Source organism: Camelus bactrianus, chromosome 2, assembly GCF_048773025.1.
Source record: "Camelus bactrianus isolate YW-2024 breed Bactrian camel chromosome 2, ASM4877302v1, whole genome shotgun sequence".
In the NCBI taxonomy this organism is placed as follows: domain Eukaryota; kingdom Metazoa; phylum Chordata; class Mammalia; order Artiodactyla; family Camelidae; genus Camelus; species Camelus bactrianus.
In genome coordinates, this window is record NC_133540.1 from 69,737,620 (window position 1) to 69,755,296 (window position 17,677).

General features: G+C 39.0%; 1 protein-coding gene across 4 annotated transcripts in view; it reads right to left on the reverse strand.

Annotated features, from left to right (window-relative positions):
- BMPR1B (bone morphogenetic protein receptor type 1B) overlaps window positions 1–16,262 on the reverse strand; it is a 348,600-nt gene extending 332,338 nt beyond the window's left edge. For 3 of the 4 annotated variants that reach the window (XM_074343622.1, XM_074343610.1, XM_074343616.1), the window contains exon 1: window positions 15,912–16,258. The gene's annotated coding sequence lies outside the window, so the exon portion shown is untranslated. Of the gene's footprint in view, window positions 1–15,911 lie in introns of all 4 variants that reach the window. The other variant, XM_074343640.1, reaches the window with a different exon arrangement.
- Between the last annotated feature and the right edge of the window lie 1,415 nt (window positions 16,263–17,677).

Here is a 17,677-nt window from a genome sequence, read left to right on the forward strand (position 1 = left end):
AATTACACTAACACAGGAAACCAATAAATACAAGCATACAGTGCAGAGTATCACTGCATGACTTCCATCCTAAGGTGGAAGAGGGTGCAGGCAGAGCAAAGGAAGAAAGAGCCCAGTGAGATGGGATTAACAGAAGCTTTTCCGAAAATGAACTAAAAAAATCAGTTTTCCAAAGAAGGGAAAAGTACAAGAATAGTGTCAGTATGAGAAATTCATAAATAAAGTGATACATGTTAGGTATAAAGGTAATCAGATTTTTCTTCATTTTTCAATCCAACTTCCAAGAAAAGAGTCCATATGAAGGGGACTTGCCTTACTTTGTTTCACATTGTTCCTCAGTTTTGATTCAGGATGTTTTAGTATCATGAACTTTCATACAATCACCATGGACAAGAACATTTTCAGCATTACTTTACAACTTCAATGTCTTCCTTATATTGTTTCCCTTATCTCATAAGAGCAAACAGTCCACGTAATACAAACAACTCTATAGTTTTCAGTGGAGGATTCCTGCTTTGTATCAACAGCAAATGCTCCAGGATGATTTTTTATTCCAGGGGCTTTGAAAATTTGTTTTCTCAATTTTATTTTACTCAGCTTGGTAAGTATAATTTTCCTCTTAGCATAGATTCTTTCAATACCTACTGACATACCATAGGGGAAGGCTGCAAAGAAGCACACTGGGATTACAAATTTGTTATAGATAATCTAGAAAGTACCACTGAAACCTTCACACATAAAAAAATAAGAGTTGACTGTTGTTTGAAAATAGTTCTTAAAAGGAAATTACTAATCAACTTGAAAATAATGATACATCAAGTTGCCTAAACATTTTAAAGGGATCTGAGTATTAAACCAATCCTTGAACAATTTGAAGAATATTTTACAAAAAAATAGAATAGGTTATTAACTTCTCATAGAGAGAACCAGGTTAACTGCACAACATTTAAACCTAGTTCAGCCTTTGCTTTTATACTAAAAAGGGTTTTAAAAGAGAATAATTAGTATGGGGCATCACAGAAACAAAGGTAATCAATAAGGCACACAGAAATCATCTTAGTAATTAGTGAAAAGTTACCACAAAGTTGAATTTATCATATTGCTGGCATGCTCTGCATACTTTATTTCTAGTAAAATTAGCCACTAGAACCCGACAGTCAAACGTGAAACTGAATCTGATTTCTGAACAAAACCTTTTTCAACAACTGCCATAAAGTTCTTCAAAAATAATTCGAAGAAAGCAGTACAACAGTACTGACTACAGAATTACTTCTTACTAACCAACATTATCTGAAACCCCCAAGTAAAGGGTTTATTTATAAAAGCATATAAAATGGTACCTAGTGTAATTACATAACCTGTAAGTATCAATATCTCATGTAAAGAATTATAAAATATCAAAGGTGATTAGGTTTGGAAGGTGCTTAATTTGTGAACATTCTTTTGTCTCAGAAATTCCAAAAACCACCTGAATAATAAAAAAAAAAATACAGAGATTAATCTGTTATAGTGCCTTGCTCTAAAGAAACTAATGCCATACTGTAATTATTAACTATAATAAGATTTCCCCTTTTTGGGTTACAGAACCACAGCATTTCAAACCAGAAAGACCTTAGAGAGCTTGGCCAATCTTTTACTTAAGTGATCAGTCTCAGGCTCCAAAACTAATTATGGCCTTTCCTGTCTCCCAGTTGTGTGCTGTTTTCAACATACTACTTGCCTCCCTCCCCTTGAAATAGAGAGAACAGATGTAAAATGCTAAAATAATAAAAATAAATGTATTGAAATGTACTACTCTATCTCATCCATTACTGTGATGAGAAATTGCAAAACAAGAATTATTTGACCTGAGAAATGAGAATACAAAGAAGATCTGAATTATATGAGATTACGAAAGTTAAAGTAAAAAATAATCAACTAGTCCTTCCTTATTATATGGTTTCATAATAAGATTATGAAGGGTCATTCAATGATTTAAGTGGCAGGTAAAATTAAAACAAATCAAAGGAAGTACCCTTGACATGCATAACAAGCCTCCAGAATACACAAGGTCACAGAACAGAGGTCGCATCGTTAAATCCAGTAACATGATTTTAAAATAATCTGGATCATTAGTGAAGCAAATATCTGATTATTTATGTTCAACATAAATATAATTTTCCATAATGGAAAAATTGTATTTTGGAATATAAGGATTCACGAAGGAAGCTTTCTTTTCATTCCAAATTATACTATAACTTACTGTGTTTTTGTGGTATATATGCACATTTGGAAAATCAAATGGTGATTATGAGACTAGTAAAAATGAGCTGATTTTAACAAAATATTTGTAACAATAATTTTTTAATTTACTATTTTACTTTTAATGCCTAAATCCATTTTAAACTCTGCCTTCAACACAGCACTTTGGCTCCATGTAAAATACATGTTTTATCTAGTTATTTTGGAAACTAAAGATTTCTTTAGTAACTTTGCTTCAGCTAAGCTCCATGATCACAGCCAACAGACTCCATTTCATTTAACCCTGCAAAAAACAAAGGTATTATGCTTAAAGCAAGGAAGGTTTTACGATTCTTTGAAAGTCACTGTAGTAATTTCATTTCATGCTAACACATTCGAACTAATAGAGAAAAAAATTACAGATAATGATCTAGAGTCAATTAAAATATTTTAAAAAGTGATTTAAAAGAGTTAAGACCAAACTCTCCTCAAAGGTTTTTACTGTGTTTTCAGTACATGCCTCTGGTCCCTCCCAACAAATCAACTTTGGCCAAGCCCCAGAATCCAATGTTTACAATTCGGTATATATTATGGTGCTTCCTACAAAATAATTTTTTTAAGTTTAATCATGTCATTTCAGATAAATTGATCAACTTTAAATAATTTTCATCATTTGCATCTCTATATTCTTAGCAAACTACCTGAGCTATTTGATTTCCCAAATTCACTAAAACTTGTCACTACATTTAAACCATGTTAATGACTCTCATGTCCCTCTCCCTCACATGCACATACACAAAATATGTGGGTCAAATGGAAGCTAAATTTAGTAAAAAAATGTCTTAACTTTGCTCACAGCATGTCTACATGCAATTACCAACTCTTAAAGTTGTCATGCACAGGTCTCTCCCTTCTCTCCAGTCTTTAAAAGCCCTTGGGCCCCCCGGGCTGAGCGCTACTCATCTTTCTAGCATCAGTAACTAACAACATCTGGCTGTAACAGCCCTCCAACACTTACGCACAGATTTAGAATCAGACAGCCCTGTATTAGAATCCTGGACTAACATCTGCTGAACCTCACTACGCCTTAAGGTCTTTCATCTGTAAAATGGGGATGACAATTACCATCTTAAACACAATTGGCTTATTTATTTTGTAGCTCATTGTCTGGAACATAGGAAAGACTCAAACACGGTAACCTCTTTTTCGCTTGTTTATGTATAATTGCATTTCAACCATCACATTAATGCTAAATTTCATCTTTCTCATCCACAGCCTTTCAAATTTCCTCCAATTCAGTGTTGTTATTATTTCTTGGCAATTTGGCAAATTTGTGAGGTCTACATATGCTAAAGTATAAGGTCACCAAAGGATTTAGCAAACAATGGTCAGGGGTGGGTGGCTTTGATTTTTTTCAGGGGTAATCATGTCTTGGCATATTAAAAGCCATGTGGAGCTTCAAGGGAGAAACCAGTGAATATAATCCATCCTATTTTTTTTTTTAAGCCCTTAACAGGCCACAGAGTTATTAAAAAGAACTAAGTCACCATAGGATTAGATGAACTTTTAACTAGATATACAAAGATGACACTAAAAAAAAGAGGGGGGGTATTATTTTGGCAAGAAAATTATAAATAAGGAAGGTGCTAGAAGTGGTCTTATTTAACATCTTTATAAATGATGTAGAAGAGGAAACACAGATTAAGTTTTCCAGGTCTGCAAAAGATACTAAGTTTTTCCAGTATGTGAAATGCCAAGTCAGTGGGATTTCCAAAACTTTTGAGTTTCTAGGAGGAAAACATCAAGTAAGATACAAAGTGGAAAACTACAGGGTTATATACATATGGGGGAGGAGTATACAGGGACTACACTACTTAGGATAATGGGCCTTAGTTACCATAAAAAGGAGCCTAAAAGTCCCTGTGTTAATGTGTTCCCATAGCCAACAAAGCTAATAATGGCACTGACATCACTCAAGAACAAAAAACATGCTTCTCCGTCCTATTTAAAACCACAGTTCATTTTTACTTAAAATACTACATGCAGTTCTGGTCTAACACAGCCTAGCACTCCAGTATCTGCTGAAGAATGGGGGGAGGGAGGGACTAATTCTAATTTCACCAAGAAAGAAGGAGAAATAAAGATTTAGAAACTAAGGAAAATCCAAGGAGATAAAAAGCAATGATCAAGTGGACCACAGGACAGCCCTAGGAAGAAAAGTAAGATAGATTAGCATTCCTTCCGTCTAGAAAGGTGAAGTTTACAAGGAAACATAGATGTTAAAACTCACAGACTCTACACAACAATGGAAAGTGTGGACAAGACAGATACAGAGCTAAGGAATTGCTGCTGTAACTTCAACTAGAACACACGAGCATAAAGCCACGAAGTTAAACACGTTGAAAAATTCTAATCAGTTCCAAAAAGAGAGCAGTGGTTTATATTGAGGAAAACAAAGATATTTGAAGGATATAATTCTAAATTTTAAAAGAGAAATCACAGAACACTAGTCATAGCCTTCCCTAACATCTCCCCTGATGGCACCACTGAAAGACAGAATAAGACTGAATCAACTTGGCACTTCATGAATGTTCTCATCGACTTCTCATTTTGTCTTTCCCATATTCCGTCTGTTTATGCTCTGCATTTATTTTTTGATAGTGAATCATTATGATTTTAAACATCTTTCCCCTTAGAGCAAGACTCAATTATCTCTTTGACACATATGGTATCAAGTTCATACATATTGCATAAATATTTAATAATTCCATTTGTAAGAAAGACATTATTCACAAACTAAAGATGTAAAATATTATTGTTAAACTGCATTATACCTTCCAGGTTTAAGAGATGAGCCAAAAAAGGAATTTACAGTCTCACGGTAAGCCAGGCTGCATGCTAGTAAGTTACAAGAAAAATGTTTAAGAATGCCTAACATCTTTCAAACCACAATTATGAATACACAAAATTTCAAATAGGAGCTAGAGAGTGTTTGGTGAAAACATATACAATGCAATTACAGATGTCTGTATATCAAAGAACTGCATGAAAATGAAAAAGTCTATATCCAAGTAATATCGAGCAATATATTTTACATAATATGTGTTTGTGCCATTTTTAAGTTTTTAGCCATGAGAACCCATTTCTTTAAATGTTTAAAACATGGGCATTTCATAAAAATACTTCGAGTGAAATTATGTAATAAGTGATTTCTTAACAAAATAGAAATGCGTCTTCTATTCTATTAATAATTCTAATAATATTCTATTATTAAAGTATTTTAAGATTACGTCTAGAGAATACTAAGTCATCATTCCAATTACAATAACTTAGTCAAAACTCCAGTCAGAGGATGGTATAAAGCTAGAAGGACCCTGGAAATACCCTACATGTTCAGGATCACAGAAATGAGCATGTTTTAATAGAAAAAAAAGTAGTTAGAGCAAACAGTGATTTCAAATCAACTGCAAAGGTGAGAACAAGGAAGAAGAAGGGGTGGGGGATTGGGAAGGTGAACACAGACGTGGAGAAAAGAGCTGCAGCTCTAACATCAGGATTGCAGCAAATGCCGGCAAAGGTTTTTATAAAAAGCTGAAGATGTTTTCAATATCTTTAAACTGCGAAATAGGAAGTATTCCAGAAATAAAAACATTAAGTCATACTCCCTTGTCCGAGCATATGAAATATATCCCCTATGCCGTTGATCACAAAGGATAAATTTTACAGCAAAAAAACCTGAAAATTGAGTTTTTCTGAGCAATTTTCAAATTCTTCATGGCTGTGTGAAATAACATTACAATATAAGAGAAAATACAGAAAATGTATTGCACAAAATCTGATGTGCCTGAAGTACAGACTGTTTCAAGGCAATATATTTACAAGAAGTTTTGAATTATCTGCCATTTTTAGAAACACCAGCACGTGCTTTTATTACTAAAAGGTGTCAAAACCTAAACTGTACAAAACATTTTTGGGAAGACGTTAATTTATATATGACTTTTATCTCAGCCTTAATATACTCTATAGCATGTTAAGATGCTAAAATTTAGCTAATTTTCAGTTACAGAATTAAGAATTTCTTATACCATCTTTACTTAAGGAGAAAGCATACATTATTCCATAAATATGCATAATTATGGGGTAGGAAATGCCTAATTTGCCTACAAAAATTGCAAGGGTTTGATGACTGAAGCAAGGAGTGAATCAGGTCCACTGAGAATTACTAAGAAAAACATAATCAAACATAAATGCCACAGAATACAAAGATCATTTTCCAAATTGGTTCCAGAAACAGCTCCTAGGTAAATTTCCATGAAAAGCTAATTTAATTCAATTAAACAGTGTAGTATGGTTTTCCTCTTCAGAAAGAATTTAAATTTTTCATTTGCTACAGATGTTGAAGATAAATGTTTTAAAGTGTGATTGATTTAATCTTGAGATAAAGATTCAAAACTGTGGAAGTATTTTGAATGGAGAAGGACTTCCTGTGCAGATATATTTTAATTACAACAGCATCCATCATTTATGAAGTACACAAGGTAAAATCTACAACAATAAGTATTTTTCCAAGTCTTTACATTAGGTACTGATATATAAAGGCAATACTGTCTTTCCCATTCAAAATTATAAAATTATAGAAGATAAAAATACTTAGAGGCAATGTTTGTCCTCCATATTAGTTTATTATTATACTCCTACACCTCCAACATACAATGGAGAGAACAAACTTTTTATTTAAAAGTTAAATAATAGTTTAATTTATTCTGGAATAATTCAGGCTTCCCTGGATAGCTTTTCCAAGTTAATCTCAACATTATATAAGTTCACTCACAGTCACTCAGGATGAGTAAGTAATGCCTCCAAAGCAGCCTGGTCATGGATTCTTGTGCGTCCATCTGGCTGCTGGCTGGAACACTGGAATGACTCATAAAAATGAAGCAACCTGAGGTCACCTACTCCAGGTCTCTTAAACAGAACTGCCAACTGCTTACCAGGTGGTTCCAATTTCCGAGAACACTTAAAATGAGAAACTCATTCTAGATACACCATTTTATTTTCATATTGTCTCTGGCCACAGAATTGGGTAAGGAAGGAAGGAAGCTCTTTTGAAATGTAGATGACCAATCATCTGAAGGCCAGAAGTCACTGCATGTCTGGGATTGAGAATATTATATAAAGTCAAATGAAAAAGAAAGGCAGGACTCAAAACCATACTAAATTATGCTCCCAATTTTGCAAAGAAAAAAAGATCCAAAATGTTAATAAGTAGTTATTTCTGCACAGCACAAGAGAGTGATTTTTGTTACAATTCCTTGTATTTCTCAAGTTCACTTCAAGGGATATGTATTCTTCACCAGAAAACTATACAGAGAAGTCGCTTTTCAGAAGATATTACACACTGTAAACCCTGGCTCAGTGAGCCCCAGAGGCCCAGAGAATACTCACATCTATACTGACAGCAAGTCTTTCTCTGGGAAATGAACTCACTCATTTTACTTTTAGAAAGAAGAAAGGGAGGAGGCACAAGAAGAACGGAGTTCCTACTCTGTAACAGGTGTGACAGGTAGAGGAACAAGTCCTGGCAATAAGAATGGTCCCTTTCTCTCAGGAGACAATAGACTGGTGAAATGTTTAGCCAATTATTTGTATCAATTTTTCCTAAAGTATGTTCTGAGGAACATTAGCCCAATGATAAATGCAGGGAAAAAACAAGTCCCAAGGTCAAAAACCCCTTTTTTCGGAGACAGTCACAATGCGTATTAGCATCATCAAGGCTCAGCGAATGCTTGCAGTTTAAAAGCGTCAGCAATGCCCAGATTTCTTTGATCACTTATTTACATAATGAATGCCTGTGGTGTTTACTATGACATTGTTCTGAACGCTTTACAAATATTCACTCTTCTAATCCGCAAGTAAACTTACTAAGTAATCACTATTATTGTCATTCCCCTTTTACAGATGAAGCTGAAACACGAGAAGGGTCAGTAACTTGCCCAAGGTCACACACCTAAAAAGTGACAAGAAGGCCAACTCCAGAGTCCCCACAGTTAACCAGTAGGCCGTGCTGCCACCCGCAAGATCCGTCTTGGGCTACACCGCCTGCCATTCCACAAAACCACTATTCATGAAAATAAAGGCAGTCAAGTAAAACATACTGTTGTATGTCAACTGCTCACCCCAACTGGCCGAACAGCTCACACTACTTCAAACTCCAAATTTCTCACTTAGTATGTGATGAGTGAGAAATAACTTGCTACAGTGTTAGGCTTAAAATTTTCTAGCGTGTAATTACTAAACGAGAGAAATTTGGTTAAATTGTTTTCCCTCTCTGTTGTCATTTAATTTTATCAAACATCTTAACTCGAAGGAATTTTGATTAAATAAAAATCTACATAACTTAGGCCATTTCTATATTCAAGTTCCAAGAGTCTCCTAACTTCCAGAGGTTTCTGGGTTTATTTGTCATTTTCTTCTTCATGCCTATCTGACTTTAAAAATCCTAAAAGATGTAATTGACAGGGAGATGGGGAACACTGTGATCACTAATTATCAAATGATACGCTCAGTGTTATGTTTCAAAATGAAGAGATCGATGTAGAATGGTGCTGTCAACATATGGTTAAGTGAAAGTGTAAGTAAAAAAACATGTGATCTTACTTTCGTTTAAAAATACATTACATTTCGTTTAAAAATGCACAAGAGCCTTCATAAAGTATATATGTGTAGTATATCAAAGTACTAATTTTAGGTAATAAGGAAATTTATTTTCTGTAAGTTTACCTGCAATTTCTAATTCTCCTACCAAGAAGATTATGTCATCAGGAAAACTCTAAAATTCCCATATGAAGAGCTTGCATAAAAGATGCAGGTTAACAAAAGCCACTTAGAAACACCCCTCTTTCAGTTGCTTGTGATCAAGAAAATGATACTCCTTTCTATGACTCTCCACCACTGTACCTTGTTTATTTCCTTCACAGCCCTAAACACAACTTGATTTGTAAATACTATGTTGTTTATTTCTTGTCCCCTCCCCAGTCCTCAACCCAAGTAAGGACATATCTGCTTTTCTGTATCCACGCCTAGCATAGTGCATGGCCCTAAACAGTGAGTCTATAAATATACACTGTGTTAATAATGAATAAAAGAATGAATGAAACACAACCAAATTACATACATGGTAGGTTTACAGACTATCAAGTAAAAAATTTAAGGCAATCAAACTGCTTGACAGAAAAGTACTTACATAACAACAGTTGCCATTTTCTGAGCCATTATTGCATGAATAGAAGTATATAATTTGGGGTGGAAAGCAGATGTCCAACAGAGTTAAGGGGAGCCAACTGCTCTTATCAATCCAAGAAGGCTCTGAAAAGGAGGTAGCTTTCAGAAGCTTAAGCAACAGAAAATGGGAACTTAACTGTTACAACTTCTGATAAATTGAAGAGGATTTATTTACAAACAAACAATTTAACGAAGCATAGGCAGGAGTGTAAAAGAAGGGTAGTGCAGTCAATCAGGATAGTAAAAGCAGAGGAGCTAATTCCAGAGATTACTGGAATCCTGAGACAGAGACAGCCCAAGAGAAGGGTCCCTTCAGGAGATCAGGGACTTCCCGTGCAGGGACACAGGCAGCCTAAGCTGATTACGGAAGAAGCAAACCAAATCAATACCCTCTCTCCACCCTCCCTCTAATCTCCTGTTGGGGGTCCCTAGTAACCTAAGTTATCTGGAAATCAGCACAGTTCATCCAGGTTTCCTCCTGGACAGAGTATAAAGTAGAAGCGGGGACCACAGATCTGGGGAGGCAAGCAGAAGATACTGGACACAGAAGCCAGTGGGTGTAACGCATGAGGTTTCAGCAAAATGGAGTTAGACAGGAAGAGAGGACACTCAGATACAGAAGGGACTCTCTACTTATTGAAAAAGGACCTAAAGCAACAGTGAAAGAATTGCTGGACATGTAGAAGCGAGGTAATGCCAAGTTGCTTGTGAAGCCCACTTGAGTAAAGTACTACATTCTGCAATAAGAGGAAGGATTTGGGGATAAGCCCCCATTATGTGCACTAGCGTAGCTAAATGTCATCGGACAACAGCAGAATAGTAGCTCGTTTCCAGAGAAGAAACTGATAATTTAGTACCTTTTACAGATCATTGTAAAGTGTACTAGTTAGATAAAACTCACTGATTTGTATCAAGAGATTAATTTAGACAAAGGCATCATCATTGCAGGCTTCCTTGGAATCACTTCAGATTCATAAATCACCAAATTAACTAGTGACAGATGTGTCTGTACTTGTTTAAGTCCATATCTATCTAACTGCTATAAAAATGACTAAAATGTTTATCTCAAGACAGCCAGGCAACAAATGTTATAAAGATATATTGGATTGTATCTCTTTTCCTTTAGCCAATAAGTAAATACAACCTGCAGAAAAATCATTTCCAAACTTGCTACTTAATACTTCCAAAGCTGAAGGCACATGCAGCCATACATTTTTTTGAAAGACAGGAAAAATAAAGTCAGCAGAGTCAAAGCTACGGGTCTCTAATAGACTGCACTCAACAGCTTTCCACAAATATTTACTGAACGCCTACTATATACTAGCTCTTTGCAAAGGACTGGGATATGATGGGTGAGATCCAGATCTAAAATACGGACTTTACAGTGAAGTCTTTCAAGAAACATGCAAAGTTTTCAAGGCTGAGGGTTAGAAAAAAATGACAGTAAAACCTAATTAGAGGAATTCTGACTTGCATCCTTTCCTTTTTAATCAGCACACAAAATTTATGTATGATGAAGTGTAGAAAAGGTTAGTTCAAAGAGCCAAGCATCCCCACGTAGACCAAAGATCACTTTGAGCCCTAAAGAACCTTGTCACAACATTTCCCAAGACATACTGCAGCCTCTGAGCCAAGGAGCTTGCTTGTAGCCCAGGAGGTATTTGAAGGAAGGTAAAAAGGTGACATCTGGGAACTGTGAGGTGCTGAGATCTACAGTTTAAAAGTAAAAGCAACCATTGAACCAGCGGATTGCTGCAATGAAGATCTGTGGGGGCAGGGGAAACCACACGGCATGATTCAACCCAGTTACTCTTACTCAGTGATAAGAACAATGTCTGATCAATCTCTCCAGGTTCCACCCTTGGCCAAACCACCAAATTCAGCTAGATGCTTCTCATGGTCTCCCACCACATCATCTTCGGACATTGTTGCTCACACTACAGACAGTCATGCTAAGTCACATTTGTTCACTTCCATTTAAAATTCTCCAGGGTGGTTCAATAAAATGTACTTCGAATAAAATGCATACTTTATAACGTGGGCCTAGCAAGCGCTCTGACCTCATCTCTATCATTTCCCCTCACTGCCAGTGTGGCCAGCCTGCTGCTGCTTCAGAGACAGCCTTAATGTTCCCCCTGCCAGGAAGCTCTCCCACATCTCCACTGGGCTGACTCTCTTGTCCAGGAACATCCTTAGAGAGGCCTTCCTTGACCACCTCACATAAAGTAGCCCCAGCACTCGCTGTCATATCACCCTGTCTTATTTTCCTAATGGCAATTCTCACTACTGGAAATTACCTTACTCATGTGCTTGTTTACAGTTCACTGTGCTTCCACTCTCTAGAATGAGAGTTCAATGACAGCAATGGCCTTGTGCCTCTTGTGGCTGCAATGTCCCAAAGTATATAATAATGCCAGGTCAAGAGTAGGCATTCCAACATTCAAGTAAAAACGAATGTAATTAAGATAACTGGCATGTAAGTAAATGCTCTAAAACTCATGAAAATTGATTACTGCCTGATGTAAATCATGCATTAACCTTTTTTTTTTCTTATCTCAATACTACAGATCAGCTTTAAGAATACTCAGAAGTAACATAAAATGTCCCTCTTCTCTATCCCAAATCTTCATTTCTCTCTCCAGACTCTATCCCTAAAGTTTCAGTTTTCCTTAATTTTAATCATTAATTCAGTGCAAATGACTTACATCTCTATGTGCAGGCCTGGCCCCTCTCTCCTCTGCACCCTGGCCTGCCTCTGATACTACAACACTTCTACTTCCAATTTCTGCCATCACATCAAATTTGGCATATGGAAACCCGAAATTAGTACCTCTCCAGCAAAATCATTTCTCCTTCTACCCTTAATACTTTTATCAACTATCCTCCAGATACCCAGGTTTAAAAGCTAGAAATTATCTTGATTATGAAATTCAAGAACTGGAAGGGAGATTGGAAAACATCAAGTGAAGTGGTCGTCAAGCTTTTTTTAAACTGAGTTTGCCTTTTTTTTCAAACAAAAGCTCACAGGGAAGTCTGATATGTAAAACAGATGAATTTGCAGTTGTTCTGGGAGTTAAATAGGTCTCTGAAGAAAAACTTCAAAAAGAGCCCTTAATCTGGTCCAAACTTCCTTTCTTTTCTCCTCACCCCTCTTCAACATACACACAGAAAGTTACAGAGGAGAAAGTTTAAGTCCAGAGAGCTTAAATCTTTTTTGCAGGTAGAAATAATTCAGTCTACCCAAGCTGACACAGTTAACACCCAGAACAATGCTTAATACATAAAAGCACTTAGAAGTCCGTGTTCTAAAAGACACGTATCACCTCCATGCATATGTAAACCCAATTATTGTCAGTTACTGCAAACTGATACATTTCATGCAGGACTTATCAGTTGGCATGAGAAGTCTTCAGCATTTCAATAACAACTGTTAACTTCTAATAATAGACAGATTTACCCACTTCTAGTGAAAGAAAGCAAACATGAGTCCAGTGAGAAGAACCGTGGCCCCGGGAATACAACGCGAGGTCTCAGTTCTATAGCCCGTGGGGCTTCATGGCCTAGTTCTGAGCCTGGTTTTCACATTCTTTGGGCCTCATCTGCTTCATCATCAATATTAACGTGTGATGAGATGCTTTCTCCAACTCCTTCAACCCTCAGTCTCTGAGCTGCTATTACACCATGCTAAAGTATTTCCCCCCTTCAGGTGCTGCACCAACAAAAGGTAGCATCACAAGTTAGAGACAAATTGGAAGAGAACAAATCATCCTTTGAGGATTTTCTGAGTATCTATCATAAGACAGGTACTGTGCTGGGCGTCTGAAACACAAGGAAGGTAAGAAAAGGACCCTATCTCACCTCAAAGAGAAAAACAGCCCGAGAGGAAGAGCCGAGCTATCACACGGCAGAGAGGTGAACGCTGAGGGAGGAGTGCACTGAAGCCAGAGGGTAGACATGAGGCGGCTTATGAAAATTAGAAGAGGCTTTATTAGGTTGGCGTAGATGACAACTGACTTTCAATTTAAATGATAAATAGGAGTTGAGCGCTGAAGAAAAGTGGAGGGTGCTTTATCTACCCCCCAAAAATCACACTTTAAATTGTATTATTTATTTAAAAGCATAAGGCATACAGTACTTACTGTAACAAAAATAATTTATCAGGCCACCTCAACAATTTTCGATGTTTATGAAGAAAAAAGTTAAGTCAATTTCCTTTTAATAAATATTATTTAATGACTGGAACATTCTGAAGGGCATATATGAGCACACCATGAGCAGGGGCAGCACGTCACTCAGGGACAATGATCTAACAGGGAATTTCAGAAAACCCTGCCCAGGCTAAATGCTGCACAGCACCTGGCAGAAAAGGTGGCAAAGCCCCTATAAATAGTGATTGATTCACTAACATGACATAAATCAAGATTTTAACTCACCAAAAACTAACATTTTGATTTAAAATCACAAATCAGTGCCATTAAAATTCATCAGCAGACTCTAGCACTTGAGTAATGAGATCATATCAACTCATATCTTGTGACCAAAAGAAAAAGGTGGTTTTCTAAACGGTAATTCAGATTGGACAAATAACGCACTGTATCAAGTTTTGTAGCCCTAGGCCATATTTTGCTAAAAACAAAGGTACATTATACATGAGTAAAGAAAACAGTGAAAATCAGAGCAATTAATTTCTCAGCTATGTTTCCCACAAAAAACCATCACTCCTATGATTTGCTTACAGCACACAACCTTTTTTTGCATCGCACAATGATCTAAGTGTGTAATAACGTGCATATTTCACGAAGATGTAATATCCTTCAAAACATCCTTATGGTGAACGTTTTCCAAAGAAATTATTGATCTCTGGAATGTCTCATGTTTTAAAATCACTGACAAATCCTTTCCTATTTTCTTTGCAGTTAGAAATAATTCTTCTTGATCACTAGAGTGTAAAAGGTATAAGAGTACAAAGACTGAATATTTTCTTAAAGACACATGTCCCAGTTGACACAGGACATTTTCCATAATTTTCCCCAAACAATAATTAGGAGAGCTGTCACTAGGATCTTAAAAATATATCTAAGAAAACAGGTATTAGTTGGCATCAGTTTAGGATAGCAAAGAATTTCCCTAAGCGCTCTTTCAAATAATTTTCAAATAGTTTTTAGCTGAGTCCCCTCAGCACTGGGGGAAACCTTCGTGTTTCTTCCCAGAATCTAGGAACCTTTTCTCAGGTGGCTCAGCTCCACTGCAGGTATATTTGGTACTTTCTCTTTATATGTTACAGGCCATCAGCAGCTTTCTTCTTCTGTTTTCTTTCACTGGCACCTTTGTGGCTGCTCACAGTCACTGACCTCACCTTGGTGGAAAGGTGACTAAGAAAAGAGCAATTCCTAATAACTGAAGGAAACCAGAGTTCCCATTCTGTGGGGAACAAATACGAAGGACCCAGGACCCTACTGGAGCGGCGCGGCTCAAAAAGAAAGACACCGCACCGGACAACTTCCTGAGGGTCTCAAGTCTAACACCGCAAGGGACAGACAGAAATATGGAGCCCTGACACAAACGGGACCGAGCAGACTGATGGGTGCAGAGAGCAAGACACAGTGAGACAAGGAGCAGAAAGTCAGCCTCTAAATGAGAGCGCGCGCGAAAGAGTCTGGGAGACAGAGAGGACAGAGAGAGACAGAAAGGGGAGCGGGAAGAAAGAGAAACAGAGGGAGACTGAAAGAGACAACAGGGGGTGGGGGGAGAGAGAGAAAGACAGAAATGAGAATGGGGGGGAGGGGACACTGAGAACCTGAGAGAGACAGAGCAACAGACGGGGGGCCAGAGACAAGCAATAGCGGCAGCGACGAGCAGGTCCGAGGCGCCGGGACCAGCCCGCTGCGCACTTTCTCCGCCGCGGGGTCTCAGGAGGCGCCCGGGGCAGGTGGCTCCGTACGGAGCTGGGAGCCGGCGGGTCCTGCCTCGGCGGGCTCCGCGCCTCTGGCCGGCGGGGCTCCCTCTTTCCCCCAACTCCGGGGCTGCCCTCCGCTCACCCTCCTGCCCCATCCCACGGCGCGCAGGTCCCGAATGCCCGCCTCGGCGCGTCCCTCCTTCCCCAACTCCGGAGCACGTGTCCCGCCTCTGCCCCCGACTCCTTGCCGGCGCGGGCACGAGGTCCGGGGGTCCCGGCAGAGCCGCCCATGCACAAAGCCCGGGAGGCCGCCGCCCCACGGCCGTGCGGCTCGCTCTCCTCTCGCCGGCGCGACTGCTCCCGCCCCGAGCGGCTGCCGCCCGCGGAGCCCCGCGCCCGGCTGCCGCCCACCCGGGCCCCCCTCTGCCCGCCCGCTCGCGCCGGCTCGGCCGCCCACCGCACGCGAGGATGAGGACGGCGCCCCACCGCGCCCGCCCGCTCGCCCGCGCCTTACCGGCTGCTGCACCCGGCCCTAGCGTCCTCGGCGCCGCCGCCCCGCCGCCCCGGGTCCCCAGCCGGTTCCGGCGCCCCGCAGGCCCCGCGCGCACTCCGCGCCCCGCGCCCGGCCGTGCCGTCAACTTCTGGCCGCCGTGGCCGCTCTGCCGCCGCCGCCGCCGCCGCGGGACTTTTTTTTTCCCCCTCTCGCTCCTCGGCTGCCTCTGGAATTTTTTTTTTTTCACTTGCCCTCTCCAGCTCCCACTAGTGATTGGAGACTGAGAGCCAAGTACTTAACGAAGGGATTACACTTCTCGACGCACTTGGAGCTGCCCCAGCGCCGCCGCCTCTGTAAAGAAGGGTGAGCGGACTTGGGGAGCCCGCTGCCTCTCGCCCTTCCACCGCACTGCATCCAGGGTGAACTTCCGAGCTCAGCCTGCTTCGCAGAGCCTCACCTCGATTTCAATCACAGATGCTTTCTTGGTCATGTGTAACAGGGATTTCAAAAAAACCTACGTTTGAGGAACAAAGATTTGTGGAATTACTGGTCAGTGAGAGCTGCAAGGGGCTCCCAAAGATGATCTAGCGCAGTGGACTGAAACTTTTCAGGGCCAATGACACTTTTGAGAAGTTGATAAAACGTTAACACACCTCGTAAAAAAAAACCACACTTAACACGTCAAATTATGCCTGCAGTTCTGGACGGGGAGTGTAGGAACCCTGAAACACAAGTTGACCTCCTAGGGAAAAGATATTCTTTTCTTTAAATACATTTAAACTTTAAAAAAAAAAAAAGCACGCAAACAAAAAGAAAACACTATTTGATGAAATTTTACAATTAGCGTGTTTATTTTGGAAAAGTACGTAACGTCTTCACTTCGTGGTTCCCTTGCTACATCTTTTAAGTGTTGAAACATTTTCTAAAGAGGTAAATATAACTTAAGCTAGCCCACAATCTTTCAAGAGACTTGGGGAGAATAGTTAACTTTCCAAAATCAGCCATTTTGCTATCTGTATCTCCCAAGGACATACCTAACGACTTCCAAATATTTTTTTCCTCAGCTGCCTACCCTCCAGAATTTCCTTGTTTTGCAAAATTTTCCCGACTTTGAAATATTAATAAACCCTCTTTGGTCACCATCAAGCATGTGATTTAAATAATTTAATACAATTTCACTCTCATGTAGTTTTTCCAATTTTTTCATATCTATTTCTATTGTCTAATTCTTAGCCTACTGTTTTCTTTCAATTCCTCCTTTTTTAAAATTATTCCCATTAAATGATTTTATGTTAAGTATTAAAAATGATTCTTTGAACTTACAAGAAAATGTTTAATTGTGTATAACTGTATTTTATGCAGTTCCCACTCAGGAGTGAGCAGGTGGTGCTCCAGGCACTCACTGATTGAGTCTGTGAAATGTGAGCACATTTTCCCCAAAGACATGTAAGGTAGGGTCCCCACAAAAGTCTATTTTCCCCATAACCTATCTGAACCATAATATCAATGAGGACTAAACTGCATTCTGGTTCCTGAGGCCAGACTGGAAGAGGAAAGTTCTGGTTAAGATGACACTAGAAATTTTTCAAAAGAAGTTATATTTGTCATTAGTATCATCTCACCTCCTACTCAACCTTCATTCTAGTCCCTAGTACCAGTAATTATCTTACTGTCCCCAGAATCCCAAGGTAGAATCCACACATTTTACCCTTATCACCAAGTCCTCTCTGCTCCTAAACTACTTTCCTCCTTGTCCTCAAATTTCCTATCATTTCCATCTTCTGACA